This window comes from Andrena cerasifolii, chromosome 4 (genome assembly GCF_050908995.1).
Source record: "Andrena cerasifolii isolate SP2316 chromosome 4, iyAndCera1_principal, whole genome shotgun sequence".
In the NCBI taxonomy this organism is placed as follows: domain Eukaryota; kingdom Metazoa; phylum Arthropoda; class Insecta; order Hymenoptera; family Andrenidae; genus Andrena; species Andrena cerasifolii.
In genome coordinates this window covers 1,936,359-1,949,150 of record NC_135121.1, presented here as the reverse complement: position 1 = coordinate 1,949,150, position 12,792 = coordinate 1,936,359, and the positions used below count along the sequence as shown (strand labels likewise).

Genomic DNA, 12,792 nt, shown 5'->3' with positions numbered 1-12,792 from the left:
CGCCAGCCTGCACTAGTGATATGAAACATTTTGTTTTAAGTCGACTTCATAGTTTTTTCTTGTACAACGCCTGCTAATTCCTTAAAACCGAAGCTGAAAATCTGAGCACTGAATTGATTTGTGGCCAATAAAGGAATGTGAAGTATAAAAAGTGACAGAGGAATCAGTGTTCGAACGGAGAACGAGAATACAATTGGAATTAGCAAAGTAGATTTCACAATCTTTGCCTGATAATGTTTTTAATGGTTTTCGTGAATTAAAGGTACAATTGGAATTAGCAAAGATGATTTCACAATCTTTGCGTGAGAACTTTTTTCGTGAATTAAAGGGTTAAAGGTACAATTGGAATTAGCAAAGATAATTTCACAATCTTTGCGTGAGAACTTTTCGTGAATTAAAGGGAATTAGCTTCTTTCATACATGAATCATGTTTATGGGGGGGGAGGGATTTCATCACTTTTTTCATATTAATTAAAATAATAATGAAGCACACTTACATGTAAGAAAATAATGAAGATTTTTCGAATGCCAGGACATGTGTCTCTGTCGATACGAAAAAGAATAGAGCTCCAGTCACCCGCTTCGTTTTGTGTTTCGAACCCTCTCTACGTACCAAACAAACCGATCACGTCCCGCCGCTATCGCGCGAAATCTTCTTTACCATCGTGACGTTTCAAAAATGTTAACAACTAGCAGGTTATTATGATTGAATGACAGCCAAGTGACATTTATAAATTATGCTTTCGAGGCGACACCTACTGGCGTCAAGTGGAGAAGGAAAACGTGACGTCATACCTCGTAATCCTAAAAGTATAATTTTTATAACTATTAATTCAGAATAAATCTTATATCTTTTAGACAAATAGCTTGATACATTAAGTAAACCGACATATAGGTTCGAAAAAAAAATGATTCGCTTAATCATGTAAAAACACCGGGACTATGTCATAAAATAAGATAATAAGGCTAAAATAGCTCCGACGACCTATCAATTTCGCTATCTTTCGTGTATAGAGACATGGTCGCTCAGTGTGCCTATGGGTAGAGGGGAAGGGGGAATTAGCTTCCAGACGCGACCGCGTCTGTTGATCCAGTTCGTAGAGAATTTTTTAAAACAGCCAGAAGATCAAACAGATGAAATAAATAATACGCATACCTCACCTCAGGAAATAAGACAAACAATTAAAACAGTAAGTGCACGCAAAGCTCCAGGATATGATGGGATACAAAATATTTTATTAAAAAACCTATCTAAAAAGTCAATAGTACAGTTGACATATATAGTACATGCCATATTTAAACACGAGTACTTCCCAAAATACTGGAAAAGGGCAAATGTAATCCCAATTCCCAAGCCAGGTAAAGACAAAAAAGATCCAGTAAATTATAGGCCAATAAGTCTACTACCAATGCTAAGCAAGATAACAGAAAAAATAATCTTAAAAAAACTCAAGGAATATGAAGAAAAGCACAATTTAACAATAGATATACAATTTGGATTTCGGAAGCGACATAACACAGTACAACAAGTAGTACGCATAGTTAATGACATAAGTATACATTTTAATAAAGATAAAGTAACGGTGCTAGCATTATTGGACATACAAAAAGCCTTCGACAAAGTCTGGATTGATAGTCTTATATATAAAATGATTAAGCAGGAATACCCAAAGAATATAATAACACTAATATATTCATATATGGTGGAAAGAAACTTCAAAGTAGTGTATAACAGTGCTAGCTCAGGTTTAAAGCAGATTAAAGCAGGAGTGCCTCAAGGATCGGTACTAGGACCACAACTATTTAAAATATACTTAAACGATATTCCAGAATTTGACAGAACTAAACTAGCACTTTTTGCTGATGACACAGCCATATATACTCATTCATTTAATGCAATAGTAGCAGCAAAACAAATTCAAATACACATAAACATTTTAGAAAAATATTATGATAAGTGGAAAATAAATATTAATCCGGATAAAACAGAAATTATAGTATTCAGTAAAAAGATAAAAGATAGTAAAATACTTACACCAGTAACAGTATACAATAAAAAAATAGTGCCAATGAATAGTGTAAAATATCTTGGGGTTCATTTAGATTCTAGGCTAACTTATAGACATCATATCAAACAAGCACTCAGGAAAGCGTATTCAGTATTAAAGAAAATATACTCTCTAATGGTAAAAAATTCCTCAGTACAAACAAAAAATAAAAGATTAATATACACATCTAGACTGAGACCTGTAGTAATGTATGCAGCGCCAGTGTGGTGTGCAGCAGCACCCACAAATATAAAACCTCTCCAGGTATTTAAAAATAAGTGCCTTAGATTAGCATTTAACAGAGACAGATATGAAAGAATAAGTAACCTCCACAGTGACGCACAGTTGCCACTAATTTCTGAGTACATTAGGGAAATATCACAAGCGTTCTATACAAATAAATTAAAAAATGACAATAAAATACTTGATAATGTAGTTAGTATAAGGCATGATGATAAGCCATTTAGAATAAAATATAGGTTACCATACCAAAGACTGCCTATTTTCTACCAAAGTAATACATAAGAAAAATATTTATAAGCAAATAAAGTATATGTATACAAAAAACTGATAATAAGCATAAGGATAAAAGAATTATATAAGACTGAGGGTATGAATGAGGAGAGTGATATGATAAAATGTGTGGATGAATGTTTGTGTGTGAGTGTGAGTAGATGGGGACACAAGTGTGTGATTTACTACTGTTAGTACAAAGTCATAATTAAGTTAATGTAAGCTAATATAATATAAAATGTAAAAGTGCAATACAGAATGTGTATTGACATCCCCCCAATTACCAAAAACAGGTTTTTTATGTTATGTTTTCCTGTAGAGATAATGATAGATTATAAGCTATACAACTTGGACATCACTCTGTGATAAATATAATAACAAAGGGACATAATGTGATCTATGTTAAGGGAAAATGAAGGGTAGAGCCACATAGGAGGCAGGGACCTTCAATATCAAACAGACATGTAGGAATGTGTATCCTACCGTTGTGATGTAGCCATGCATGTACCATATAGAGAAACTGTTAATAAATTGTTACGAAGAAAAAAGTTCTCGTCTGATCACTGAAGTTAAGCGACATTGGGCGCGGTTAGTACTTGGATGGGTGACCGCTTGGGAATACCGCGTGTTGTTGGTAGTATTTCTTTTTCATACCGCTCCATTTTTTTTGTTTATAGCTATGAAAGTGACTTATTCTAAACGATTTTATTTAGATTCACTTCTTTGTCCGTTTCTTTGTAGTGCGGACCTGTCAGAAATTCATCTTCACTCATTGTCAATGTAAGTACCAATTTCTTCGATAAATAAAAGTGTATTTTTACCAACGACCATTCTATGTCTGTAAAACACCATAGCGTGTGGATCGTCTTCTCTCTTAGTGTTATACAGAAGATTTATCAAGTATTCAAGTATTCTGGAAAGTGCATAAGTAACTTTAGTCATTATCTAAAGTAAGCAAAACGGCAGAGTTAAAGGAAGTTATAAGTACAGGCGAAAATAGCCTAGAAAATCGAAGAGATGAAGAAAAAGAAAACATAACCTCAAACACGAACACATGGCCAGTGGCAAAATTAAAAGAGTTTGAGAAATTTATCAATGGAACATCACCACTGTACCAGCATAAAATCAGCGAGCTTATACAGAATGATAAAAAAAGCTTAAAAAGGAAAATTATTATTAAACCTAACATCCAAATGGCGAAAACTAAAAAATCGGAAGGACGGAAGTCCGAAATTGAAGAAGCGGGCATGAACACCAAATTAAAAGAAGAAAACAAATCTCTAAGAGAAGAAATAGAAAAACTAAAGGAGATAGTACGCCAATTCAAGGTTTCAAAAACTCCTCAACCAATGAATGAAGAATCGATGGAAGTGTCACTCACTCCACAAAGCAGTCAAGGATCAGAAGAGACACACGACGCACACGACGACCCATTCACCCTAATTATGAGGAAGAAAAACCAAGAAAGTCGGAAAAAGGATAGAGAGCGCATACAGCAGTCTTCCAGACCAATATCACCATCGGCACCAACAGCATTATCCCAAACCACACCAGTAATAAAGCCAAAAACATCCCAATCCCAACCAACAAAACCCAAGCCTTGGAGTAGAAATACGCAGGAGGGTAAGTCCAATAACACAAGCGACAAGAATAAGCCGCCTCCCATAAATGTATTGTACCAAGATCCCAAAGATACCGTAGACTTAATTTTAAATATATCTAAATCAATAGACTTCCATATAAAACGCATAAATAGTGCCAAACATATTATACAATTACAGTCGGTAACAGACTTTGATAAAGTAAAGAAGGCTCTCTCTAGTGCCAATACTAGTTTTTATTCATTTACGCCAAAAGAACAAAAAAATCATACTTACTTACTCAAAGGTCTCCCACAGTCTTTTACGGAACAAGAAATCTCAAATGAACTCCAATTAATTTCTGGTGAGAGCCTATACTTCACCAAAGTTATTCAATTTAAAACAGCTAAATCAATAAGAGAAAATAGAGCGTTACCTACCTATTTAGTACAATTAAGCCCAAGCAGCGATTTAAAAAAACTTAGCGAAATAAGATATGTAAAACATCATGTTGTAAGATGGGAGAAACTAATTAAAAAAGGTGACACCCAATGTAGAAGGTGTCAGAGATTTGGCCACGCAGCAAGTAATTGCAATTTAAGCTACAGGTGTGTAAAATGCAATGATCCACACAACCCTGGTGAATGCAAAGTGAAAACACAACAATCAGACCATCCAGGTAAAAGCCCATATTGTGTGAACTGTGAAACAGAGGGTCATCCGGCCTCGTACAAGGGTTGCCCAAAATTTAAGGAACACAAATTAAATATTAGGACACATAATGAACATACCAAAATAAAGGCCCCACTCGCAATATCGAATCCAGCCTTAGTTAGAGCAGGTTTCTCATTTGCAAACTCGGTTAGAGGAGTAAACCAAGAGACACGCTCCAGCATAGATCCAAACAATACAGCAATATCACCAAGTATAATTTACACCTCACAAGAACAGAAACTTATCCACAACCTACAAACAAGGACAGACAGAATAGAAAAAACCATAGAAACCCTGGCAACAAAACTAGAAACAATGGGAGCACAAATAAGTCACATAGCAAATATGCTAATAAATAGCCAACACATTCAATAACTCACAAAGAAACACACATAATATAAAGCTAATTTCAGCAAATATAAACTCTCTAGTTAGCAATGCCAAAAGAATAGCACTAACACTATTGTTAGACAAACAAAAACCAGACATTATGTTACTAAGTGAAACCCACCTAAATGAAAGACACACTCTATACTTTAAGGACTATATGATCATCAGAAACGATAGACCAAACGAAAAGGCAGGAGGTGGCACAGCAATATTAATTAAAAATAATATAAAACATGAAATACTTGACATAAACACAGAAACAGAGTTGATAGAATCAACAGCAATAAAACTGGACACAACGAACAATAACAAACTAATATTAGTTTCCATATACGCAAAGAAAGGCCCCACTTCAAAATTCAGATCAGACTTAGAAAAACTCTTCAATAAATTAAATTTAATATCGCAATCTAATTATTATGTCTTAGCTGGAGACTTTAACGCAAAACATGTGAATTGGTCCAACAAAATGAATGATGAAAGAGGTATGAACCTCCAATTCATTGGTTGAACAACAATGCTATTAAATATAGAATAAACCTCCTCCACTCAATTACACCATCCTACCCTCGAAATGAATCTTACATTGATTTACTCATTTCAGATGCAAGACTTGAGTATACAAATGGAATTAACAATAAACTACCCACAATCCAAATACCTAGTGACCACGTAGCAATATCAGCAAAAATAAGAATATCACAGCAGAATATCATCATACATCACAATAGTGAAAATACATCATACAACTACAATCAAGCAAAATGGGAAAAATTTCAGAAAATTCTACAGTCAAGCGATCTACACATAAGATCAGATACCAACCTCTCAATAACACAAATTGAAGATCAAATACAAAACATCAACCAAAAAATAATAGATGCCATGGATCAAACAATACCAAAAGCCAATACAAAAAACGCAATAGATAAATACACATCCAGAAGAATCCGGCAGCTAATTGAAGATGAAAAGCAAGCTGTTGCCACAGCCCGTAGATTACATAGATCAAAGAACGCAGGACCCCACATTAGCCACGCAGCAAAAATTATAGACAACAGGATAAAAGCTATAAGGAAAAGACAAAAAGCAGAAATAGAACGGATGGTCAATACTTACTGGCACACAAGGATCAGCCAAATAAACACAAACCAATCAAACAAGATGTTCAGAGAAATCAACCTGATTTTCAGAAAGAAAGAACACACCAAACTTCCGACATTTAAAATCCCAGCAATCAAAGAAAATCTGATAAGGAGAGCAAATATGGATCCCAACACACTAAGTACAGACAACAATAACAACATCCTCATAAGCAACACTAACAATAAATTAGACTACTTAGGTATCCAATACGTAACTGTAAGTGAGCAAAACAACAATTCCAATAACCCCAAATTCAGGAATGTCATAGAGAAAATGTATAACCAAATAATCTCAAACATAGCAGCTGACATACCAGATACAATATGCAATTTTTCTGAGTCAAACAATGCAATAGATCCTAAACCACTAGATGTACTACCAGATTATTTCACAAATGGGGCTGAGGTAAAAAATAAATTTTTGTCCCTCAACAACAAAAAATCAGCTGGTAACGACAAAATTCCAAATTTAGTCTTAAAAAAACTACCACATAACATAATAGTCAACTATACGATATTATTGAACAATCTGCTAAATCATGCTCACTTCCCAACCAGCTGGAAGCATGCAAAAATACTTTCTACACACAAAAAGGGTAAAGACAAATCTAACCCAAATAATTACAGACCTATCAGCCTACTCCCTAATATAGGTAAAGTGTTCGAAAGAATAATCAACGACAGGATCCTTACAATATGCAATGACAAAAACCTAATCCCAGATAACCAATATGGCTTCCGTAAACACCACTCAACGATGCATGCCATAAATAAATTATCCTCCGACGTAAATTGGGCACTAAATGGGGAAAAATGCTTAGGAGCGTGTCTAGTAGACTTGGAAAAAGCGTTTGACACGGTATGGTTAAATGGCCTAATAACCAAACTACAGAAGAAAGACTTCCCACTCATCTTGATCAAGTTAATACATAGCATGATATACGGAAGAAGTTTCAAAACCAGCCTAGGCAACATAACGTCTTCTCAATCATTTAAATTAGAAAATGGACTCCAACAAGGTACAATCAATTCGCCCATTCTTTTCAATATATTCACATGTGATATCCTTAACCTGTTCGGACCAGACAATACAAAATGTTCCATGATTGCCTTCGCTGATGACTTAATAGTATACACAGCAGATAAATCGCCAAATAAACTTCAAGCAACACTGCAAAATGGTATCAACAAGATATTTGCATATTACAAAGCGTGGAAACTAAGAGTTAACGCTGATAAATGCGAATCAATTCTCATTAGACCCTCTTGCAGAAGAGCCTCAGGTACAATTGCACAACAATATAAAGACTTCTCCTTAAAAAGCGATGTTGAAGGGAATATAGGTATAGAACATAAAAACGCAGTAAGGTATCTGGGACTACAAATAGATGATAGATTTTTATTTAACAAGCACATTAGTACCCAATTGCAAAAGGCAAAAAATACATTCGTAGCAAATGCAAAAATATTTTATTCCAAAAAGTTAAATAGGAGAGTCAAACTCACATGTTACCAAATGTTGATAAGGCCTATAATCACTTATGGTTGCGAGATGTGGTACAATACTGCAGCGTCAGTAATGGAAGATTTACGTGTCTTCGAAAGAAGATGCTTAAGAGCATGTCTCAATTTATATAGAACACCTGCCTCAAACTTTCAAAAATACTTTAAAAATGAAACTCTATACAATAAAGCAGGAATTAACAGAATTGATAATTTCATAATAAAACTTATTCGTAATTACTTTGCGTCAGCAGCACAGTTAACTAACAACAGCTTAATATTCCCAATTCCATACCCAGATGAAAACTATATAAAAAAATCACTGCGCACGGGTTATATACCTCCTGAAGCATTCATATTCCTAGATAAAAGCGGGTACATGCAAGACAAATATGCGGTGCCGGTGCTGTACCACATCCCGCGTCACAGAGCGAACAAAACAGTAGTTCATCAGCTGAACCAGCCAGATGAGCAAGGAGACGGAAGCGTTCTTAAATATAGTACAGCGATCCCCCAAAAAGATATCTCGGATTACAAGAATATTGATATTAAAAGGTTCTGGTGGTTGATGAGCAATTAAAAAAAAAAAAAAAAAAAAAGTAGAGGTCAAATCAAATACTCAAGTACCTTAATTAAATAAAATAATTAAATTTTTTAACGTGCCTTATTAACCAAAGATAGTACATAATTAGGTAATGTAACTGTAGAATGTAAGGTATGCGTGCTGCGAATAGGTATGCAAGTATGTATATTTATTATATCTTCTTCGTTCCTCTGTATAGTAACCAAAAACGACAAAAACTAAGTACAAAAGCATAAATAAAATAGTAAGTCTGACTTAAATATTATATATTGTAAGTTAAATAGCATGGGACTGTGGCAAATACTGTGAGCCTTAAGATTCACCCATCCCTTCTATCATAGCTGAGCAACTAAGCAACATCTCCTCAATCCTTCTCCTTTTTAGTCTCTCCTCCTTCTCTGTACATAATCCAATAGTTCCCAACACCCTTATCAATGTAAATATTATTGTTATTGTTACTGTTATAGTTATCAAATATATAATTAGCTTTAGGTATTATAGTTTGTAAGTAAAAACGATGCAACATTAGCTCCCTTTTTTAGGCGTTTTGGGGAGTGTCAAAGTATTATTCGTAACTGGCTAGTCGACCAAACTAGTTCTAAGTACAAATATAATTATAACGAACGATAGACTAGATCACTATCCCTCGTGTTACGATGTCCGAAATTTATAAGACTGAACAAGTGCATTACTATATAAGTCTTTCGTACAGAAAATAGCAATACAATCTATTTGTTTATTTATAGTTATACTACTGTAATAAATATTATTTGCCTTAAATAAACACTTCAAAAAAAAAAAAAAAAAAAAAAAAAAAAAAATGTCTGTAAAACACCAGTTCTCGTCCGATCACTGAAGTTAAGCGACATTGGGCGCGGTTAGTACTTGGATGGGTGACCGCTTGGGAATACCGCGTGTTGTTGGTAGTATTTTTTTTTCATACCGCTCCATTTTTGTTGTTTATAGCTATGAAAGTGACTTATTCTAAACGATTTTATTTAGATTCACTTCTTTGTCCGTTTCTTTGTAGTGGGGACCTGTCAGAAATTCATCTTCACTCATTGTCAATGTAAGTACCAATTTCTTCGATAAATAAAAGTGTATTTTTACCAACGACCATTCTATGTCTGTAAAACACCAGTTCTCGTCCGATCACTGAAGTTAAGCGACATTGGGCGCGGTTAGTACTTGGATGGGTGACCGCTTGGGAATACCGCGTGTTGTTGGTAGTATTTTTTTTTTCATACCGCTGCATTTTTGTTGTTTATAGCTATGAATGTGACTTATTCTAAATGATTTTATTTAGATTCACTTCTTTGTCCGTTTCTTTGTAGTGCGGAGCTGTCAGAAATTCATGTTCATTCACTGTCAGTGTACACGGTCATCATTTAATGTTGCAACCCGCGCTCGCGCGAACACGTAAAATGGCAGCAGCGCCTCACGGACGCATCCCACTACAACCATTCACCGGCCCGGCGTTCGGAGGGTTGTTAGCAACCGCTGGACAGCAGTGATGCCCGAGCTTCGAAAATTTTAGGATGGTCTCTTTTAAATTAACGTCGCAAAGTGCTAATTGAAATTTCCCGGCCCGGGTTGAAGAATTTGGGGTCTTTTTTCGAATAACGTTTGAACTATAAAAGTTAGCGGAATGCAATTTAGGCCAATAATGAGGAAAAATTATTCACTCTTAGTGATGGAAAATTTAAAATATTTACATTTACTTAATTTTTCTTTAATCAATTTTATAACCATAATTGTTGTGAAAAGCTTTTGCGTTTGCAATAAACAGTTTTGTTTATTTGATACTGTATTTAATGCTCTTTTTAAAATTCATGGTGGTGCTAAACAATAGGCTAATTGTTTCTGTATGGTTACTTTTATAAATTGAGAAATTAAATTTTTATTCAAATATGTGTTAGTTCTGCAGAATTCAGAACTTATTTTTCTGGTTTTCTTTTTTATGACTTTATCCTTAATGCAGTGCATGTATAGATCGGACTAAGGGGTAACGAATGGGACGTGTCTTTGATTGTAGCGGTGTTTGAATTTTTTTTCTAAAATTTTTGTGGCTTTCAACGTTAACCAACGCCATGCCTATACCGCCTTCCGTTAATGTCATTTTTTAAACGATGCGCCATTATCGTGGATTTTACACGCAAGTGACGAAAAATCTCTCCGTACAGGGGTATAGCGCCGTATAGGGGTCAACCCTGTTGTAGCTAAAATTTTTTTAATTAAGACGGGTATGAGACCAGTCGACAGTGTTTTCAAAGGTGTGAGTGGTAAACCGATCATAAAAGCGGAGCGCGCGGCTCGCTTACCTGGGCCGGGAAATTCCGCACAGCTCTTTGCGATGTTAATTTGAAGGAGACCATCCTAAAATTTTCGAAGCTCAGGCATCACTGCTATCCAGCGGTCGCTAGCAGGCCTCCGAACGCCGGGCCGGTGTATTGTTGTACTGGAACGCGTCCGTGATGCGGTGTGCCATTTTCGTCTGTGCGTGCGCGCGTAGGTTGCAGTTTTAACGGATGACCCTGTATATCAGTCGAATCGGTATCCAAGTTTTCTATTTTTTCTTTGCGTTTAACTCTCCGATTTCTGATTACATTGACGTCCAACCATCTAATAGTTGTTTTGGTATCCGTACCGTGTAAAGATATTCCCAACAAAGTATCAGCAGCTTCAAGAGCACCACATTCTCTATTATTTAAACTTTGCATTCCAATATTCCATAAGCGAGCGCATAATAATTATGTTGTTTCAACGGCTACAAATATTTCAGCTGCATAACTTTTCTCATGTTTTGTCACGTATTTAGTACAATACCAATACAGAGTAGTTGAGTTTTCACCATCATATTTCCTTCATGCTGTTAAGACAATTGGATTACAATCGTTAATATTTACTTCTTGTTTGTCATGTGGCAAGTTATATAATCTACTGCGAGTTTTTAATTGCCTTCTACCAGCTAAAGATGTAGCTACGTCTCTTATCTTTATGTTTTTTGTAACAAATCTAGGAAATCCAAAACGACACACTCGCTTTATGCGATTATTTGTGTTCTTTTTTGTTCTCATGAAATATGAATTGTGATGATGCCTTCGACGGGCATTCACACGTCTACACAAAGTACGTGAGATTTTGGGATCTGGAAGTCTACATGTGGCACAGCTTTGTATGAAAGCAGCTACTATTTCATCTGAATCTTTGCCTAGAATAGGAGCATCTTTCATCCATATTAATAAGTGGAAATGTTGCAGTCCTCTACCTTGGTATTCTCTTCTCCAGAAATAATGAACCACGTGCCCGATTGGGTTATCGATAGAACAAAGAAACTCTAGCATCGCAAGAAATTTATTACCCAGAAATTTTGACACGGATACTGGATCTTTTGTTATAATCTCATTAGTCCACATTTTATCCATAAGTGGCGTATTAACTTCTTTAACGTATTCAATTAAATCTGACCATAACCAATCAGATGGACTGAGAGTGTGGAACCATGTAGCTGGCCCATAATATTCCAGCATGCATCTCAAATTACTTCTAGGTATATGCCAGAACGGTTCTGTATTTGGAATTCGTGAGAATATAGTTGTTAAGTTACGCTCTAGAAGGTCCTTTTGTATTAAATTGAAACATGCACTTGCTGTACATTTTTCTTTTGGATTAATTATATTCAATTTTTGATAAATGCCAGCTTTCAAACGTCTAATGATTGTTTGATTCAATAAGAAAAATTGGTATTGCTTTAATATATTCATATTCTGTCAAATATGCTTCTCTATGCTCATATTTTCCGTGCACTCCACAAGGATACAAATGTGGGAATCATTAGAGATCAACGGTCTTACAATAAGTATCAATTGGCGTGTCCTCTACCTTTTTTTGCTGATATAATGTGGTCGCTTTTTCTTTTTTAAAATTATGTAAGTTCGTAAATACCATCGTCTTTATCAGCTTGAGTTTAGTTGTGCATTTGTTTTGTTAACGCGCCACACGCGGTTCACGTGGTACGGGCTTGAGGCGCTCCAAGCACCTAGGCCGCCGCGGGGGCCAAGACGCGCAGCAGGAGAAAGGAGGCGTTGCCTCTGAAAATCGGCCGCCAAGTTCACTTAATTCCCAAGCCTAGTCTACTTTATATTCAACTTCTGGCAAATCATTATTTAATAATTCATTTGGATTTGGAGGCAAAATGATATGTTCATATAAGCAATTGATCTGTTTCAAAGGTACCAAAGCATTACACACGTTTTTTAGAATTTACAAGATGTTCCCAAACCTTTTTCGTTTTTATTGGTGTAGGGGTGCTGTAG

General features: G+C 35.5%; 1 long non-coding RNA gene, 1 other non-coding gene and 1 pseudogene across 3 annotated transcripts in view; all 3 read left to right on the top strand.

Moving 5' to 3' along the window:
* LOC143368081 (uncharacterized) overlaps positions 1–12,792 on the top strand; it is a 252,336-nt gene that overhangs the window by 48,529 nt on the left and 191,015 nt on the right. The window lies entirely within an intron of this gene.
* LOC143368647 (5S ribosomal RNA) lies at positions 9,284–9,402 on the top strand (annotated as a pseudogene).
* LOC143368640 (5S ribosomal RNA) lies at positions 9,585–9,705 on the top strand. Its single transcript, XR_013085272.1, has one exon. It is a non-coding gene; the product is annotated as a 5S ribosomal RNA (ribosomal RNA).